Genomic DNA, 17,349 nt, shown 5'->3' on the forward strand with positions numbered 1-17,349 from the left:
TGGTTTGTAAGCTAGTCTAGGTTATAAATATTTTGGCACACATGGCGTTTCATATCAAAACACGTCCTGAGGGGTGGCCTAACATAATATAAGACTTGTGGCAGTCTACAGATAAGTCAGAGATCGGCAAAACTTCAATTGACATATGCAATAACAATCAGTAGATTTGATTACCTCTGCACATGGAGGAGATCTGGAAACTTCAAACCAGGCACTTCTATTTAAGTATTTACAGTAAAATCTCTAAAGGTCACCGATTCTACAACTATATTTACTTTCCCACATAAAGCTCCGAACTAACAATCATAAACTCAAAGAATAAAATGTCTGCCCTTTTTAAATTGCAGTAATCAGTAATTGCCCTTATAAGTGACGTAAGTTTCCTTATATTTTGCATAGGTAATCCAGTGTAATTGCAAGGTTTGCCACCCCGATTTAGGGAAGCATTTCCTCGACAACACTGTGGAAAGGTACAGTACCATAAGGATGGAGAAAGCAACTTTACAAAGAAACATCTCAAAATAGATAAAAACAACCATTTGTTTCCTTGCAGTTATTTATTTGTAACTTATTTCTCCATTCTTTAAGTATAATAATCGCACGCTATTTTTTATTCAGGTTGTATTAAAAACACGCCAACATTTTTGACAATAGAACAGCTAAAGTATTGACTTCTGAACAGTGTATAACTTAGCCTTCTCTTGCCCAATAAAATATACTTTATACATTTTCTCACATTATTATTAGTATCATGAATCCCTGTGCCCTACACACATGATGTACATGATGGACTCATAATAAATACTTTTGGTTTTCTATCTAGTAACATATTAAATTTACAACTCTATCTCAAATAAAACATTTGCAAATTGTGTCGAAACAAGTGTTATTTAAAAAAAATGTTTTATGGCATTTTTTTATTAACCTTTTATTGAAAGGTGCTCAAGTTATTTTAAATATTATAACACTTTTTTTTCATATTTTTACAGTTATTTATTCTATTTTAGAATTCTAAAACTTTGCATTTTTCAAACTGTAAAAAAATACTTTGGATTTATTAGAATGGGGTCAGTTAAAGTCAGTTAACTGAATGAAATATCCCAAACCTCAATTCGTGGATTTCATTACGTTGGGTATTTTGAGACATTCGTGACTAAATTAGTGTTTGAAAGTTATACATAGCCATGAATACATTCAATAGCTTTTGGTGCAACTTAAGTATAAATCTGGTTTGTTTTACCCGTCTACCAATTTTCACTATTAAATTGTGATATCCATCTACTGTATCTGTATCTGTTTGTTACTTCCAATTTGTTGCCGAAATTTTAACAAAATAATTTACTCAAATTCTAGATTGAGGAAATAAATAACGAGTTAAGATTGTTGTAAAAAATGAATCGTAATTTTTTTTTATTCTTTCCATTGAAATATTCAATTCATCAAAGTTTCAAATTACAATAGAATCATTTTTATATAAAATTTTACTTTTAATAAACTCAGCCCATTTAATTCCTAATGTTATAGTATACAATTGTTTTATTTAAATTAAATATGAGTGTTTAAATAAATAATGTAACTGATTTTTATTATGAATATTTAAAATGTACTCAATTATTTTTACATTCCAACATATTAAAAATTGTATATATATTTATATACATTTTTTTATTAGTAATTACAATATTATGATGAAATTTATTTGTTTAAAATAAATGTATTCGTTGTTTTTTCCTTTTTTAACCTAATTTGAACATAAATATATGTTTATTGAAAGACATTATCTACTACTACTACCAATAAAATAATTAAGTATATTTTAGGGGAATTATAAAACTTATTTTTTTTAAACACTTATTACTATCTTGTTTCCTGTTGATCTAATAAAAATGAATAAAAATGTATGATATATATCAATCATTAAGGTATTTATTTGTGTTGACAAGACTACAACGAATTTGCCTTAGTGGTAAAAAAAATGTCGTGATCATTTTCACCCATGCTTTCTCCTAATTACTTTGCATTTTTCATTTCATGTTTTCAAATGTATAGTGACTTGTCGATAAGTGTGTCACATTTATTAAACGTTGTTAGGCCCGACAAGGCAGTAAATAATGGTGCTGAAAAATTACGTGAAATTTAATCAAGATTTAACGTATTGATTTCTGTAAAAGAGATATATCATATCCTACTTAGCGAAAGCAAATAATTTTAAAGAACTATTTTGTATATTTAGTAATATTTTTTATAATTTATTTATACATTTTTTGTGGTTATTTTAAGACTCATTTTTCATACCATGTGTTTATTGCTATTTATTAACAAATATTTTGGGTTTTTTTAATTTGGGTGTAGATGGTAAATGACCTAGTTAATGGTAATAAGCTTTGGGCAGAGCTAATGGTACATATACTGTTTTGCGCATTGATACGGGACATTGATATTGGTTACTTGTAAACTTAACTGAACAGGATTAGAATTTGAAGCAAAGTAGTGTTAATGTAAATGCATGTCGCATTGCTTTAAAAAATAATGCCCAAAAGGTGATGCGGTCCCTAATCGGTTCCCAGAGGTTTCTTCCCAATGCCTATCTTTGTCATTTGCCTCGACCTGATTTACTCTTACTCTTTTCGTATGGAATTTTCCCCCATGGAGAATGTGTGTTGGGAATCGCATGTTCTCATTATAACTTGATTACTTGATTACCATGCAAGCTGGACTACCAAGCCTACATTTGTTTCTGAGTCATCAAAATAGAGGGGGCACTCCATAAATTTCAGATGTTCCAAGTTATTGCATGTGTCTATTTTTTTTCACTCACTATTTATTAAGTACAGTAGCTTTATGTTTAATTCACCACCTAATTAGTATATGTAGTTAATAAGTCATTTATGTTATTATATATAAAGCGGATGGGAACGCCATGTATAGATTGTAATATATTATTTATGATATTTGTAGCCTTTCGTAATGAAAGTATAATGTTCACACTAAAATTATAAAGTACTATGGTGTGAAATTGAATATATGAACAATATATTTAAATTTTCTTTAACTTATTTTGTAAAAAAAAAATACTTGCTAATTTTTAGTTGTATCTTCAGGGAGATACATTATCTATTGAGGATATAGGATAATTCGAACAAGGAATGGTTGAATATCAGTCACATAGGAATAATACATTGAATGTATCAACAACCATGTTGTTACATGCCACTTATGTTTAAAATGCAATTTCATGTTTGTTTTGGGGTATGGTACATTATCACATTACTGCATAGGCTTTTCATGTGATAATATTGATCATAATGTTTTATCGTTTTTAAGTTAAATGAACCATCAAGTTTGTTTTTATACTCACTACTTATTTATAATTACAAATTAATGATTACTAATCACAAAAGAATATAATTATTAAATTAATTTTAAAATAATTTTTGTTTTAATGCACACCAATATTTCCACGATTATTTTTTCTAAAACAGTAATAAAACTTAATGAAATGTGACCAAAACTATAAATTCTCATCCGTCAACAAAACTGAATAATTGGTATGCAAATTAAGCAACCTAAAAGCAATGATGTAAAATGCAAAAAAAAAGTAATTTAAATACAAAAATATTATTTTAATAGTGTTTTATGAGAAGTTCTCAATTATTTATTATTATACTGTAAACTACTTGCCAAATTTGTTTAGTGTCAGTAGACGTCGCTATATATTATGACTAAACATATTTGTATAAATATTTTTGTTGTATTTAGCCTACAAATAATTCCTATAGTCTTCCCTTTTATGGTAGGCTTAGGATGATGAATGGATATGGTAGCATCAATAAGAATGCTTAATAAGATTCAAGAAAAATGTTAAAATTATGTTTACTTTTTTTTGTTAAAAAGATATTTATCAAAGAATATTGAATACCAAATGTTTAGCTTGTGTAAATGGTAACAACAGTGATTCTGTATGTAGGGATGTTTATACGTGTATTAAATTTGTCATATAAAAGTAGTGTAGCTATATTAGTATCATTCCACTAAACAAATCAGGTATATGGAAGACATATTACCTTATATGGAACTTTTGTTTAATTATTTACTTTTTAAAGTATCGTGTTCTGTACAAACATTTTAAAGCATGTTTTAGTCACATGATATACTAAGAGGACTGAAAGAAGTATCTGTTGAATGTAATAGTGCCCTCTAGTGTTCAGATTAATTAAAGCTACATGCTACAGTAGAACTCTTTTTTTCCTCTGTTTTGTTCGTCTACATTTTTGAACTTTTGATTGTACACAAGATTGATTGATTAGTTTAATTGCCTACAGGGGCCAAGGAATCACCTGTGCAGATCCTGGTGGGGACATGTCTCCCCCTCCCACATATTTTGAGTGGGGATTGTCCCCCTCACACTCCAACAGAAAAATCATTAAATTGTTTAAATGAATAGAAAGTAAGACTTCTATGACGTGCTTGACAGCCTAAGTATACTAAAAGTATTTCATTTTTATACGTGCCCCTCCCCCCCCCCCCAAACCCCCACCGCCCCCCGCCGCCCCAAATAAAAACGGATGTGCAAGTAAGATAGTAAAACAGACTTCCTTCTTCCAACAAAAATAGTATAATATATTATAAAATAGAATGATATTTTAATTAAAATAAATAAGTATAATATCATATTCAATAAAGGTTGTATGTACTCCTAGATTGACACCAATGTAGGCATGGCTTACTCACCACTGAGTTTGAACTGCATGACTCTTGCAGTAGTTCGCCGGCTGGGCGTATCTCCTCAGGCTGACTTGGAATGACTTTTTTCCACACACAGGCCTAGATTTTTAGGCGAAGACTTAGACCTCAAACATGTGACGTTTTCACGCTAAAATGTTGTCTGTTCGAAGATTTTATATTTTACACTTATTAGTTATGCAATAATCGTTACGATAACATTTATGATTTGAGCTCTTGTTCATCCTCTAATAATAGTAGGCACGCATTATCTGGCTGCTGGGTTTTTGTGCGCGGGTATTTTGAAACAACTATCGCGACGTGATGTTTGAACTTAAGCTCTGTCTACACTGTCAAACTTTATGTGACAAAAAGTGTGATGATGTCATAGAACTACCATATTTAAGCATTCCCATATCAATGGGCACATCACACTTTTTTTGTCAAAGTAGTTTGATAGTGTAGACAGAGCTTTAGGGAGGCGCGGCCTAAAATAAATAGTATAGACGCTGTCGTCAAAAAAAAGTTTGGTAATGGTAGCGTGCGTGTAAAATAAGGAGACGGCGCAACACACAGGAATCAAATATTCCAGATTGTAATTTTATCTTTGAAGACAAGTTTAAATAAAAATCGCAATACAAAAAAAAACATTTAAAAAACGTGGTCATTAAACTATGATGCCATGATATTTTTACTTCCTTTAAATATTAATGATAAATAAAAGTAAAAAGAAAAAAAAATAAGTAAAAGTTAAATTATAATAGTTATGCTGTTATCTTGTACACATTTATTTTATGTCTTGGTGCCGATTTGTGATATCTAGCCTTCTTCTGATTCCATTGCACCTCCCTCAAGCAGACCTGGATCGGCTCCAGACTGTGACAATGGTATGATAAAAAAAAATCCAATAGGCCTAGAGGTGCAATACATAATAAATACAGTTACAGTATATTTGTTTTCAATATACTTTTTAGTTTATGAAATCTTTAAATAATTCTATACAAGGGTTTAGCAAGACTGTGTTATATCCAGGTAGTGTTATTTAAGAACAGCCAGTTAAGAAACATTTTAGGCATGAACCATACCTCAGACATGAGTTAGATCATGGAGCTTTTTATTTTTAAATGTTCATCGTTAGGCCTATATGTTTTTTGTACCTTTATATTATCTCCAAATGCAACTAAATTAAATACTATACTATAGAGAACATATGAAAGTAAATTATTCAAAATAACTTACATAAACAAAAACAATTTCAAAAACAACAAAATACAATTGGGCCAATTTGAAGATATTATTGAATAATAATATAGAGAGACTGTTCCTCCGCGTCAATGCAATACCTAATATATGGAGAGAATGACTGTATAGAGAGTTTCTTTGTTTATTTCTGACCTAATAAAACATGGACTGCTATTAAACATATCGATGCACTCTTAGTCACTCACAAATTAGCGTGTAGGGCTATTTTTAATGATTTTAACTGTACTTATATACAATGCAACTTATTGCTGAATGCTAAAGTTTATACCGTTAAAACGTTCATTTTATACTATCAATCGTACAGTATTCTTGTCAAAAGTTTTACTAACTGAAATCTGTAGAGGGCAGCAGACTATAACTTTGTTAGGTTTTAGATAGAAAATTGATGCACTCTACAATAATCCCTTACAGAATTACGAAGACGCTTGGAGTATGATTATAGATAAAATTTGTAGATAAAATCATGGTAACATCCTTGTTGCTTGTGTTTGCAAACATGCTCCATAACTCCAAAATGTATTGTAGATGGAGAAGCATTCTATATACTTAAGTTTAGTTTTATGGTTTATAAGTTTATTAATATGGATGATATTTCCGAAATAAAATGAAATTGAATTGAATTGAATTGAATTGTCATAATCAATATTAATATAGACCACTGTATTTCCATTGTTTACGTATTTTTGGCTCTTCGCAAAAAAAAAGATAATCGAGGGGTACAGGGGCAGGGTAGAAATGAGGGCTCTGCCTACGTGACTTATAGCATGGAAGTAAACACATTTATAAAAGTTAAAATTGTATTTATTTAGTGATTAGACATCACGCCATACACCATAAACGTAACCTTTGTCCATCATACCATTGTTTGGTGCTCTAATCAGCGCAAACGCCTATGTTATCAGATATACTTTTAATTCACCTCATTTACTTGTTGAGAAATTATTTTGTTTTGTCCTTAACCCGTTGAGAAGAAGACAATAACATATTAACCTTTCTTTAGCAGAGGAACTCGTCACAAGGCAATGAATGAACATTGAACATACAAAACAGAAGTTGAGGAACATTGAACATATCACAGAAGTAGAGGAACATTGAACATACAAAACAGAAGTAGAGGAACATTGAACATAGCACAGAAGTAGAGGAACATTGAACATAGCACAGAAGTGAAACAGAGAAAAATTGGTCTGCTTAAGAATAAAGAGGGAACAGACCACACCACCATTATTTTCTGTAAGTAGACTTATGTTTTTCTACTAGAAGAGAAACAGCGATTTGTTTGTTTTGGTAATTTCTGCATAAACAATTATAGGATAGAACATAATACGTTGAGCACTCCATTAATTGCGATCAACTGTCCGTTTACGATCGTGACTGTCCGTTCTGCTGATGATCATAGAAGCCTCGTCGTCACTCCGTTTTTTATGTTGGACCTAAGCTCTGGCGTGTTACCTCACACGACTTAAAAAGAAAATGCACAGTCTCCAGTTTTAAATAAAAATTACAAAAAGCTTTTAGTCTCTGAATAAAATCTATATAAATATTAATGCTACTAAATTGGTCGCGTAATTTTACGTATCTCCTCCGAAACCGCTGAATGATACGAGTGGTCGCATTTGGCACACTGATGTTTCTTGATGGGCTGCACAAGATATTCTATATCACTTTCCTAAATTTTAAAGATAAACACAAACAAAAGGCAAAAAATAACAGGCCATGTTTCGCGAGTTGTTACGTCACGTTTCAACTACGCAACCTCCTCTGCTGTGTACCGCAATGGCCAGATCTACAAATTCCATGCCGAGCCGCCAAATTAATACAGTGTTTAGTCTCGGCAACTGTATCGACTGATCGAGTCGTTAAAGTTTTAATTAATTACCCTATCCTTCCTTTTTATAACAATTTACTTTACCTGATGATGTGCTATGCACAAAACAGATTTAAAACTATTTGGGATTTTTATTTTATCTACAGTATCCATACTCTGCCTGTGCAGCTCTTTGATTTTCTTATATATTTACTTAATAAATTAATTAACTTACTTCCGAGCATTTTAGGGGAAACTGTTTTTATTAGACTAAATAGAAATAAAATATGTTCCAAACAATTTGAAACCAAAAGTAACGCTCTACGACAAATATTTCTTGAGATATGGTAAAAGATATATGGATAGGTCAATAACCTCACTTCCGGTCATTTTGGGATAAAATATTTCATTACACAACAAATGAAAATATGCATGTTCTGAGCAATTTGAACCGAATCTCAATTATCTATGACAAGCCATTACCGAGATATAATAAGACCATGTCAAAGGTCAAACTGGTAGAAACTGCAGTAGCGGCCATTAAAAAAAAAATGTCTGTTAAAGCAAATAGGAATGTATATAGTTTTGGACCTTTCCTGACAAAATCAGCTTGTTACGAACAATTTGCGGGTCAAACCCTAATGCTCTTAGACTAACAGTCTTGTCAAAAGTTTTACTAACTGAAATCTGTAGAGGGAAGCAGACTATAACTTTGGTTTTAGATAGAATATAGAACTTCCCAATTTCAGCTATTTTTGCCTCTTAACAAAAAATTGCCATCGAGGAGAGGAGGTCCAGGGGCGAGAGCAGGACCATCAGATTCGAGCTGGTAGAAATTAGGTATTAAAGTAGCTTTGACTACGCAACTTATGGAAGTAATTGTATTTATTTAGTGATTAGACATCACGCCACACACCAAAACGTAACCTTTGTCCATCATACCATTGTTACATGCTCTAATCAGAGCAAACGCCTATGTTATCAGATATACTTTGAATTCACCTCATTTAGTTGAGAACTTAATTTATTTTGTCCTTAACAGCTAACCGTTGAGAAGAAAATGAACTTTTTAACTGTTATTAGCAGGGAACTCTTTAAGGCAATGAATGAACAGAAGTAAAGGAAGTAACTTAAAAAGAGAGGTCTACTCTGAAAAGCACACTGGTGACATGGTTTGACAGCATTTATTGTAAAAACAAAAATTTTGCTGTTCAGAAATGAAGATAGAAAACTGAATTGACATCATGGCGGCAACAGGTAACAAACAATAAATAGTCTTTATGTATTGCATCGAGAAGAACAATTTTAAAAATGTTTTCTCTAATCTTTTTTCCTTTTTCCCACTTTTTATATCTTTAGAAATAGATTTTAGTGTGGACTTGGTGAACTTTTCAGAATGGTATGATAAAAACAACCTGGTCAGACAGCTGAAGGTTTTATACCACGATTTAATTTCAGTAGCAGACATAGACAAAGCCAACACAACGATAGATCTACTGAATGCATTGAGGAAAACAGGACGTTTAAGCCCAGGCAATCTGGAGTTACTTTATGAAACGATAAAAGTAACCCAAACGTTTGGAGCTATCAAAGTTTTCCAACAATCTTTATTTGAAGTTCAAGAAATACAAATTATAAATTTCACCCCATATCGACACTGGATTGCAGATTTTGGAAACGAATTAAGAAAGGCTGCTGTTAAGAAAATGGATGCACTCTACAACAATCCTTTAAAGAATTATGAAGACTCTTGGAGTATGATTATAGACTTGGAACAAAGACAAATACTTTGTGAAGAAAGAAAAGAAGAGTTTATTAACATTCTTAACAAAATTGGACTGGCATCAACGATGAAATGCCTGACACAAGGTATGTAACAGGAACGAATTAGCAAACAAATAATTAGTTAGAGAAGATTATAAAAAATTATAGCCTATAGCCTTATCGTTCCCAAGCGTAACTGAGAATTGGATTAGAACAAAGCATCTTGCCTAATGACACAAAAATCAGAATGGTACAAATATGGTCGAACTCATGCCTATTCTAGCTCGATTCCCATCATTCCACCACTTGGTCTATAACAGCAGCCGACGCGATATTTCCAGACGGTATTTTAAACAAGGCCAACAGCCATAAGTCGCGTGCTAAAACGCATAGTGATACCGGACCGACAGACCGACAGACCGACCGACCGACATAGTGAACTATAGAGTCGCGTCCACGCGACTAAAAACGCAACAAGGCCCAACGAATTGCTTAACTTCCGGCAATCTGACGAGAACCGGTGTTTCAACGCATTATGTCCGAATAAAAGAGGTACACACAATGACCAACAAATATATGCCCGTATTTACCACACCGCTACTAGAAATAATCTTGTTTGTATGGTCACATTCAAATTGCTCTCGATTTGCTGCTAACGTTAATCATCCTTTCTTTGAAAATATTACGGCAAACCGTATTATTGTGTACAACTTTTAAAGTTTACAGTGGGAATAATATTTCTGTTTCAATTTAAATGAATTGTAATTCTTACAAAGAACACATCTGATAATAATGCTCCCAATTTGATTTTCATTGAGTAGAAAATTATTATTTTATCATTTTAATTGTATTGGTATTATTTTGTATTATTTCTTATCAATATTATTTATTAAACAGTAAATGCGCCGAACACCAGTAACGTAGAACAAAGAATACAGGTCGAACATGAAACAAGTAAGTTATTAGTAATAATAAATATTATATTTTCTGCACTGTACAGAAAAAACATTAAACAATAAAATATTGTAATAAGCTTAATCAAAATTATGATCTAGTATTAGAACAATCCATCGTTGTCTTATAATACACCTCATTAGTGCAGTTGGATATGATCAAATCTGTAACAAAATTAAGTATGTAGATATGCCATGATTGTATATGACACCGTATTTATTCGAATAAATGCATGCCCCGGGGAGTTTATTGTTCGGGAGGGTTTTACGGGGACGTATTCGAGGGAGGCATTCAATTTTTGGGTATAATATGGTATAATCAATACATTTTCACAGGAATAATTAATATAAAGAAGTGATAGATACAGTAACAATTGTATCAATTTAATATGTTTGCAAATTCAACCCAATATTACGGACGTAGTTAAATGAAGATAACAGGGTACTACGGAAATACTGTACTTAAATGATGGGGAATCCCCGGCAAAATGAAATAATTACGGACAAATCAACGACCCAAATGACGGGGGTTTTCACGTACTGTATCTTCTCATGACGCACACAAGCAATCCAAACAGTCAAACATATCTAAAAAAATTGTTAAATTGTGCACGGTTCATTTTACGCTGCAGTCAGTCAATTTACATATAGACTCTTTCAACCCTGGACTTCTATAACGTTAATGGTTAATATATATATAATGAAATGGATCTAAATTTAAATTTAGTGGCAAAAAAAACCATTTAGTATGAAATTAAGGGTGTTGCTCGGGCAACTGAGGCAACACCCCTGCGTCCGCCCCTGAACAGAAGTTAAATCAGAAACAGGCTAGTTACTGTTTTTCATTATTTGTTTAAATACGTCCGTCCTAGCGTTGTGTCCTAGTTGGAATCAAGCTTTAAAAATGTCACGTAACACAAGATATTATAGAAAGTTTTTTATTTTGTGATTATTTTCAGTGGTATACCTATTCATTCATTCATTTATTTGATCAAAATCACATAAAACAACCTATAAATTGTAAATAAATATGGAGATTGAAGAAAACCGATAAAAGGTGTAGGTTCCTTATCACACAAATTGAATTGGTTTAGGTTTTTTATATTTTCATTCAGATTTCTCCTGTTCTTTTTATTACACAGAGGAAGTGCCGCCGACCAGTGGTAGGTTCAACAAAGGAACACAACAAGAAGTTAAATCAGACACTGGTGAGTTACAGATTAACAAATAATATTACAATTCAATGGGTGGAAGGTTTCTGAATTTATGCTCTCTGTAAAATGTATCTAATCTCGGATTTTGTTGAATATTTAGTCTTGATTTATTTTGTTATTTTCTCTTTTGAGAAAACAGTTTGACGTCATTGCCGATCAGTACAGAAATTGAAGTTTTCTTCTTCTGATTGATTTCAAATTGTGTTTGTCGTCCTCTATATACAAGTGCGTTACTAAAAAGGATATTTTTGTTGTGAAAAATTGCAGTATAACTTGACTACTTAAATGGGAATATTTCTGCAATGAAAACTGTGTTTATTTATTTATTTTAGAATTGCATTTTTATGTTATGACATTTATATTATTCTTAATTAATTCTTCCAATCATTGATTTGTTGTGTTGTGAGATAGTTATAAACTATTATCTATTCTTATTTTATCATTAAACGGTAAATATGCCGAACACTAGTAAAACAGGACAAGGAACTGTAAAAGTTTTCTCCCCTAAAGAAGTCTATTATGCGGTAGAATAATTGTTGCAAAAAAAATTTTAATTAAAATTTTAGTAATAACGTCGGTTTAATAATAAATATTAGACACTTATTATTTATTTATCAAACAGTAGATGTGCCGACTATTACTAGTGACAAAGAACCAGGAACGAGAGAAAGGTTTGAATCAGAAACAGGTTAGTTATTAAAATGTCACGTATAATTTTTCTTTCATAAAGAGTTTTTTTTATGCGTTAGAATATTTATTGTGTTGTAAATTCAGATCTATTCTTATTATTTATTTTGATTGAATACAAATTGTGTTTGTCGCCCTCTATATTTACAAGCGCGTTTTACTAAAAATACTAAAATGAAATTAATAAAAAGGATTTGCAAAGAGATTTCCATTATTATATAAAAAAATACAATTATCATCAACAACACCTTTTAAAACGCTGTATAAATAAGTTTACAATTTTATACTAATAATTAAATATTGTTTTGTTTTTTTTTAAATCTTATTTATTTTGTTATTTTATTTATTTTTTTTTCATATAGAAAAGATAGAAAAGTATCTGCTTCAACGACAAAATAAACTGTGCGGGCAGGCCAGTATATTTACACCAGAAATAATGGGTGCCAGATACAAAGTTGATATTTCGCAAATGTTTACCGATATGGAACTGCTTAAAGAACGTGAAAACAATAATGGAAGCGAACCAATAACATTAGAAGAAGTGGTAGATATTATACAATCTATACCTGGATGTAGAACTCTTATAGAAGGGGAGGGAGGTATTGGAAAAACTACCATATTAAGGCATTTATCGTACAACTGGGCTACGCCTGCTCAATCAATTAAAATATTTGAAGGTAAAATTGTATTTCTTTTAAGTGTACGGGACTTAGAAATAGATGACGACATATTTGACCTAATTGTAAAGCAAATTGATATGAAAGATTTCAATTTAGATACAGATCTCCCAAGTGACAATCCACGGTTAATTAAGAAATTTATAAAGAAACATGATGACAAAATTGTATTGCTACTAGACGGGTTAGATGAATTAAGATTTAAAAATAAGAGTGTAATAAGTCTTTTCAGAAATAACAACTTTGAGCAAAGTGCTGTGATACTTACTTCACGATCAGACAACATAGATGAATTTATAACAGAGTGTAACGTACATGTAAGTGTTAAGGGATTTAATGAAGAGAGCTTAGGAAAATATATTGACAAACACTTTGAGTATTTTGAAAAACCAGCATTGGGAAAATCCCTAAGAGAAGAATTAGATATTATGTATCGGGGTTGGCGAAAACACGAGGACGTATATTTCATGTGCAAAAATCCAATGTTACTTCTTTCAATCTGTATACTATGGGAAGACAATCAAAGTCTTCCTGAAGATAAGACTGACCTTTTTAAAGAAATATTTCGTTGTATTTTTAATCAGTTTCAGAAACAACAATTTAAAGAAGACACTCCTAAAATTAGAAAAATTCAAAAGATTTCTAAATTTGAAGAAATTCCAACAAATTATGTAAATGCTATGATTTTGCTAGGAAAGTGTATGTATAAAAGCTTAAAAGAGAATCAACTTTCAATAAACATGAAAGATTTAAATGATACACAATGCACTACAGATATGATTGATATTGCCGTAAAACTTGGATTTGTTTACGAAGAAGCACAGATTTCAAAATCTAGCTTTGAAAGGATTTTCATGCCTCCTCACAAGTTGATAGTAGAGTCATTAGTAGGATTTTATTTATGTAAATTATGTGAAAGTGAAAATATAAAGGATGAATGCTCAGCACATGAACCGGTAAGACATTTACTTAGACCATTGGACGATAAAGAATGGGAGGGAATAAGAGGAAGCTGGTACTTAAAAATGGCGAGAGAATTTGCAATCGGTTTCCTTGGTGGTCACGCTAATGTATTTTTAAAGCATTGGATAACAGATAATTTGTCAACATGCCGTTCTCTACCAGCTCATTTAAATTTGGTTAAAAAACAAATAAATGATGTGATAAATGAATTAAATAATGACATTCAAAATTTAGAAATAAAGAATCATTTGGACGATATAGCTAACTCCATAAGATTGTTTATTAAACACATTTTTCCAGATGTACAATGTGATGGGCATTTCATACGTCTGATTATGCAACTTTATTGCATGGAGGGATTTGATGAAAAAATCGAGCGTTTTAGTAGTGGTAGGATGGCAGGGGAATGCAAGGGAAAAGTAATTGCACACATTTTAGCCATAGCTGAATGTGACGAACGAACGATTATTAATCTAATAGGAGACTCTGATGCATTCAAACACTTTGTTACAGAATGTTCTCTCAAACAAGTTCAATTAGCATTAACTAATCTCAATATCTCTGGTAATAACTTTCACAACATTGATGTTAATTTAATGTGTTCATTACTCATTATGTCTCCTAAGTTGAGGGCGCTTTGGATGCCGGATTGCAATCTATCAGGTGACGTCATCAATCACTTGGGTACAGAATGTTCTCACAAACAAATTCAATTAGCATTAGAATATCTCGATATCTCTGGTAATAACTTTCACAACATTGATGTTAATTCAATGTCTTCATTTCTCATTATGTGTCCTAAGCTGAGGTGGCTTTACATGCGGAATTGCAATCTATCAGGTGACGTCATCAATCACTTGGGTACAGAATGTTCTCTCAAACAAGTTCAATTAGCATTAGATGATCTCGATATCTCTGGTAATAACCTTCACAGCATTGATGTTAATTCAATGTCTTCATTACTCATTATGTGTCCTAAGCTGAGGGAGCTTTACATGAGGTTTTGCAATCTATCAGGTGAAGTAATCAATTACTTGACCGAAGAGTGTTTAAAGAGAAGAATATTGTTCTATTATAAATAATTTCACGATCATCATCCGCCGACTACAGTATAGTATGTACTACGTCTCAATTCATATAAAGAGCGCATTAATTTTGTAAAATTCGCAGTACATAAGTGTCAATATTGTAATTAAAAAATAGAATTGTATCTGTGATAAAAATGACATGTAATTAATTGACATGTTATAAAAATTGTTTAGTAATAATTTGTTATTATAATTGTGGTTTTTAAAGAAATAAACTTTGATTTAGTTATATATTTGGTCGTGATCATCAAATTCATCCATATTCAGCTTCTTTGTCGTGCGCGTGTCTACATCATACGCGTAATCAAAACAGCTGCAGCAGCTAGATATAATTATGATTTTCATTTTCAAATTCGTTCATTTTATTTGGATCTAGGCCTATCTGACTCAATGTCTGCAGCCACATAGAACAAAAATCTGTATAAATTGTCCATCAAGCACTATATTATTACTAGAGTAGGTAGGCTAAAACATAGGCAACAATGCCTAAATAATGATGAGTTTATTTAGGCGGCCTAGAAAGTAGGTTAAGCTCTCTCTAGAGACTAGACTAGGCCTAGCTAGCTAAAAACTGTGTAGGCCTAGGTCTAGCCTAAATAGGTCTAGAACTTATACCTTGTTTGCCTGTGCTAGGCATACTTACTAGCCTACTACTGACTGCCTCAACTCGACTTTTACATTAAAACATGAATCTTATAAACAATTATTTCCTTCTAGGTAGGCTAATATATGATTAAATATTTAGTTACACAAAAAATGTGTGTCAGGTGTATGACTTTTTCTAAGTTTGGAACACATTCATTGCCTTTATTTCATTTACTTAAAATATTAGATATAAACAAACTTTATACTTTATGTGTTTCTAAATTCGTTTCTGATCTATTTAATAATAGATTACCTCACAGTTTATCTGATTATTTTGAAACTACCGATCATGCTTATAATACAAGAACTAATCATTATTTTAATTTAGCCATTCCCCCTTGTCGTATTAATTGTGGACGATTTAGAATTTCTTTTTCTGGTGCTGTTATTTGGAATGATTTACCTTTAGAATTATGAACAATTACATCTAGATTTGCTTTCTCTAAACAACTTAAAGAATTACTTTTATTTAAGTATATACAAGAATAATCTATAATTTACAATGTTTTATATATTGTTAATCCATTAGATATTATTTGTTGAACTGATATGGTTTTGTTTATTACAGTACAGTACATACAGTACTTTATGTTATGTTATGTTATTTATTTATTATTCAAAACATTTTTTGTTTTGTTTTTGACGTTTATGTTCTTTTAAGTTCTGCTATTTATTTGTTAATTTCGTAGCTTAAGTTAGTTAAGGTAAAAGGTACCAAGCTTGATTAGCTTCGGCTATATCTTGGCTACCTTTTGTATTGACATTTTTGTTTGATACATTTTTGTTTGATACAATAAAGAAGAAGAAGAAAATATAGGCCTAGGCCTATATGATATGTTCAATTTATCTGACACTTATGCTTGACTCTTCAATGAAACATTAATTTTCACAAAATATTAGTTTGTTTGTATCTTCAGAAAACCAAAAGTAAGCATAAATTAACCAGTGCCTAATTTATAAATATCTTGATATATTTCATTTGAAGTAAATGTAAATGTGTATACAGTGAGCATACTGCCATATTACATTATGTGATTGTTGTGTATGAATGTGTATACAGTGAGCATACTACCATATTACATTATGTGATAGTTGTGTATGAATGTGTATACAGTGAGCATACTACCATATTACATTATGTGATAGTTGTGTATGAATGTGTATACAGTGAGCATACTGCCATATTACATTATGTGATAGTTGTGTATGAATTTGTATACAGTTAGCATATACTGCCATATTACATTATGTGATAGTTGTGTATGAATGTGTATACAGTGAGCATACTACCATATTACATTATGTGATTGTTGTGTATGAATGTGTATACAGTGAGCATACTACCATATTACATTATGTGATAGTTGTGTATGAATGTGTATACAGTGAGCATACTGCCATATTACATTATGTGATAGTTGTGTATGAATTTGTATACAGTTAGCATATACTGCCATATTACATTATGTGATAGTTGTGTATGAATGTGTATACAGTGAGCATACTGCCATATTACATTATGTGATAGTTGTGTATGAATGTGTATACAGTGAGCATACTGCCATA

At 31.3% G+C, this 17,349-nt stretch overlaps 1 protein-coding gene across 1 annotated transcript in view; it reads left to right on the plus strand.

The window, feature by feature from the left end:
• The first annotated feature begins 11,664 nt into the window (after positions 1–11,664).
• Positions 11,665–17,349, plus strand: part of LOC144834681 (NLR family CARD domain-containing protein 4-like) — a 43,105-nt gene continuing 37,420 nt past the window's right edge. The window contains exon 1 of the mRNA XM_078689576.1: positions 11,665–11,717. The gene's annotated coding sequence lies outside the window, so the exon portion shown is untranslated. The remainder of the gene's footprint in view (positions 11,718–17,349) is intronic.

The sequence above is a fragment of the Antedon bifida genome, chromosome 2 (assembly GCF_963402885.1).
Source record: "Antedon bifida chromosome 2, ecAntBifi1.1, whole genome shotgun sequence".
Lineage (NCBI taxonomy): Eukaryota > Metazoa > Echinodermata > Crinoidea > Comatulida > Antedonidae > Antedon > Antedon bifida.